We start from the raw sequence: 5,000 nt of genomic DNA, 5'->3' as shown, positions 1-5,000 counted from the left end.
AACTCATAATCAGATCTTGGTAAATAAATATTTGCTACTTGACAATTTAAAACAGACTTTCCAAGTACTTAAATCTTATTTAATGGATGAAAATGGGAGAATTTATAATCCCGATACAGGCAATAACATGATTTTGAATCCATTCAATTTGAATTGGCATTTTCTCCATCACGATTATTGTGAATCGACATCGACAATAATTAGTCTTGGGCAGTTTATTTGTGAAAATGTATGTATATCCAAATATGGACCACACCTCAAATCGGGTCAGGTTCTAATTGTTCGTGTTGACTCTTTAGTAATAAGATCAGCTAAACCCTATTTGGCTACTCCGGGAGCAACTGTTCATGGACATTATGGTGAAACCCTTTACGAAGGAGATACATTAGTTACATTTATATGAAAAATCGAGATCGGGTGATATAACGCAAGGTCTTCCAAAAGTGGAACAAGTGTTAGAAGTGCGCTCGATTGATTCAATATCAATGAACCTAGAAAAGAGGGTTGAAGGTTGGAACGGGCGTATAACAAGAATTCTTGGAATTCCTTGGGGATTTTTGATTGGCGCTGAGTTAACCATAGCACAAAGTCGTATCTCGTTGGTTAATAAGATTCAAAAGGTTTATCGATCCCAGGGGGTGCAAATTCATAATAGACATATAGAAATTATTGTGCGTCAAATAACATCAAAAGTGTTGGTTTCAGAAGATGGAATGTCTAATGTTTTTTTGCCCGGAGAACTAATTGGATTGTTGCGAGCGGAACGAACGGGGCGCGCTTTGGAAGAAGCGATCTGTTATCGAGCCGTCTTATTGGGAATAACGAGGGCGTCTCTGAATACTCAAAGTTTCATATCCGAAGCGAGTTTTCAAGAAACTGCTCGAGTTTTAGCAAAAGCCGCTCTACGAGGTCGTATCGATTGGTTGAAAGGTCTGAAAGAGAACGTTGTTCTGGGGGGGATGATACCTGTTGGTACCGGATTCAAAGGATTAGTGTACCGTTCAAGGCAACACAGCAACATTCCTTTGGAAATAAAAAAGAAGAATCTATTCAGGGGAGAATTTAGAGATATTTTGTTCCAACACAGAGAATTATTTGATTCTTGCATCCCAAAGAATTTCCATGATCCATCAGAACAATCATTTACGGGATTTAATGATTCCTAAGAGGGGATTCATCCTTTTAACTTAACTTTAACTACCTGGTCCGGTCATTTGATTTGGTAATAAAGATATATAGTTAATAGAAAGAAATTAATGGCTTGGCGCGTGTATCAACAGTCAATCTACGGTAGAAGGTTCCATCGGAACAATTATTTATTTAGGATTTAGGGTACCGCATCTCTTAAAAAAAAAAAAAGAGGAAGCGTGGGGAGAAATGACAAGAAGATATTGGAACATAAATTTGGAAGAGATGATGGAAGCAGGAGTTCATTTTGGTCATGGTACTAGGAAATGGAATCCTAGAATGGCACCTTACATCTCTGCAAAGCGTAAAGGTATTCATATTACAAATCTTACTAGAACTGCTCGTTTTTTATCAGAAGCTTGTGATTTAGTTTTTGATGCAGCAAGTAGGGGAAAACAATTCTTAATAGTTGGTACCAAAAATAAAGCAGTTGATTCAGTAGCATCGGCTGCAATAAGGGCTCGGTGTCATTATGTTAATAAAAAATGGCTCGGTGGTATGTCAACGAATTGGTCCACTACAGAAACGAGACTTCATAAGTTCAGGGATTTGAGAGCGGAACAAAAGACGGGAAGACTCAACCACCTTCCGAAACGAGATGCAGCAATGTTGAAGAGACAATTATATCACTTGCAAACATATCTGGGTGGGATCAAATATATGACGGGGTTGCCTGATATTGTAATCATCGTTGATCAGCAAGAAGAATATACGGCTCTTCGAGAATGTGTAACTTTGGGAATTCCAACGATTTGTTTAATTGATACAAATTGTGACCCGGATCTCGCAGATATTTCGATTCCAGCCAATGATGATGCTATAGCTTCAATCCGATTAATTCTTAACAAATTAGTATTCGCAATTTGTGAGGGCCGTTCTAGCTATATAACAAATCGTTGATTAATAATAAGATAAGTCAATTACTTCGGGAACTCCATAGATTTATTGATATTGAATCGGTTACTATTTCTGAATATCAAAAAAGAGATAAAAATAACTGGGGATATTATGTGATTACTTGGTATCCGAACTGAAATATATGATTCAAGTAGACGAGTTGAGAAAGAGATAGTGGAATCAAAATAATTCCTTTTTAAGTTCTATTTCTGTCAGAGGGCAATATGAATGTTCTACCATGTTCCATCAACACGCTAAAAGGCTTATACGATATATCCAGCGTGGAAGTAGGCCAACATTTCTATTGGCAAATAGGCGGTTTCCAAGTCCATGCCCAAGTACTTATTACTTCGTGGGTCGTAATTGCCATCTTATTAGGTTCAGCGACTATAGCTGTTCGGAATCCACAAACCATTCCGACCGACAGTCAGAATTTCTTCGAATATGTCCTTGAATTCATTCGAGACTTGAGCAAAACCCAGATTGGAGAAGAATATGGTCCTTGGGTTCCCTTTATTGGAACTATGTTCCTATTTATTTTTGTTTCTAACTGGTCAGGGGCTCTTTTACCTCGGAAAATCATACAGTTACCTCACGGGGAGTTAGCCGCACCCACAAATGATATAAATACTACTGTTGCTTTAGCTTTACCTACGTCCGTGGCATATTTCTATGCGGGTCTTACCAAAAAAGGATTGGGTTATTTCGGTAAATACATTCAACCAACTCCAATACTTTTACCAATTAACATCCTAGAAGATTTCACAAAACCCTTATCACTTAGTTTTCGACTTTTCGGGAATATATTGGCTGATGAATTAGTAGTTGTTGTTCTTGTTTCTTTAGTACCTTCAGTGGTTCCTATACCTGTCATGTTCCTTGGATTATTTACAAGTGGTATTCAAGCTCTTATTTTTGCAACTTTAGCCGCGGCTTATATAGGTGAATCCATGGAGGGTCATCATTGACTAGCTTTCAAAAGAGTCTTAGTCTTTTTTTAGCCTAAATGTATGGGCGACTCAAGATAAGCATAAGCTATTTTGGGAACATAATATATACAAATATGGTAGATACAATCTAGAGTAGTAGCAAAAAAGATTCCGATATGATTGATATTCAGGAATTGTAAAAAAAAGAGATCTAAAAGATCTTTTTCCTAAGATTCCCGGCCCATTTATGTCATACCCCCAATGAATATTCTATTTCGATTTGTTCATTCAATTACGATATTACGATTCCTGCTTTGAATAAAAATTGTTATGCTATTTGGTTCCGATGTGCGATTAAACAAAAAAACGATGTTCTATATTCTATAGAACGATTGCCATTTCATTTGAGTTAATTCAACGATTGAAAGAAATTCTAATTAATTGCATGCAATTAGATCAATCAAATTCTGATATTGTATTGATATGTAATGATTTAGGCTAATGAATCCGTCTATTTGGATTCATGCGGGATAATGATAAAGAAAAGGCAAAGAATAATTTACAGATGAGAAAAAAATAGGTTAGGAGGTCGAATTAGGCATATATAATGGCTATAAGCCAACTCTTGTGTATGTTTCAAAGGGGGATTCTCGAATCCGGATGTAATGTATATAAGATGGGAATAGTTGGTTTACGCTATGTAAGAAACATATGTATATGTGATATTATATATTGACTAGTTATATTATGAACTATTCATAGATCTTATTTCCTTTACGATCCCACTGTGAATTTAGATGAGAATCCCAATAGAAAAGTCCTCCCATTTCATCTGTTTATTCATTCATCACAGACGAAATGGAAGGACTAGAGCCGTAGGGATTGATAAAGACTCCATGGGTGGGAACTAAAAACGAGATATAGAAGTCGTTCTGATGATTCAATAATATCATTACTTCAATTCAAAGTTCTTAGTTACTTCAATTGGATATATCTTAGGTAAGTAATAATTCATTGGTTGATTGTATCATTAACCATTTCTTTATTTTGGTGCGAGGAGCTTACCATGAATCCACTGATTTCTGCCGCTTCCGTTATTGCTGCTGGATTGGCCGTAGGGCTTGCTTCTATTGGACCCGGAGTTGGTCAAGGTACTGCTGCGGGACAAGCCGTAGAGGGTATCGCGAGACAACCAGAGGCAGAGGGTAAAATACGAGGTACTTTGTTGCTTAGTCTGGCTTTTATGGAAGCTTTAACAATTTATGGGCTGGTCGTGGCATTAGCACTTTTATTTGCGAATCCTTTTGTTTAATCCTAGAAATTTGACAGTTTTTTCTTATTTTATTGCCTTGAATTTGCCACTTATTTTTTTGAATTATATCAAGATTTCACTCCTACAATCACTTATTCGTTGAGACAATATCCCGCGGGAAGGACTGATTTGAGGATGAGGAATTAGCAGACCCACTCGCTTTCTTTCTTCCCGTTCTTACTCCAATTGAAACCTTTTTGGTTTTTAGAAAGCGTTGCAACAAACGAGGTATTTCACAATTGACATGAGATCTGGACCTAATTCGAATAAGTATTTTTCTTAGTGGGAACTTCAATTACAATAAATAATAAAACAATTGAAAACTAGAATAATGAAATCTATTTAGAAATCAATAAAAAAAAAGGGATGAAGTGATACAAAATGAACTCTGTTTGATTTTGTTAGTCCTATCTATAAGAGGAGATCATATGAAAACTGTAACCGATTCTTTCGTTTCCTTGGGTCACTGGCCATCCGCCGGGAGTTTCGGGTTTAATACCGATATTTTAGCAACAAATCCAATAAATCTAAGTGTAGTACTTGGTGTATTGATCTTTTTTGGAAAGGGAGTGTGTGCGAGTTGTTTATTTCAAGAATAGGCTGGATCTAACCAGCTGCATTTTCTTTTTTTCTTTATAACTATAACTAGGAAAGAAGGGTGCACGATCTCGCGA

This window comes from Eschscholzia californica, unplaced genomic scaffold (assembly GCF_041429995.1).
Source record: "Eschscholzia californica isolate CP2 unplaced genomic scaffold, dmEscCali1.0.p SCAF_178, whole genome shotgun sequence".
Lineage (NCBI taxonomy): Eukaryota > Viridiplantae > Streptophyta > Magnoliopsida > Ranunculales > Papaveraceae > Eschscholzia > Eschscholzia californica.
Note: the sequence above shows the minus strand (reverse complement) of the source record.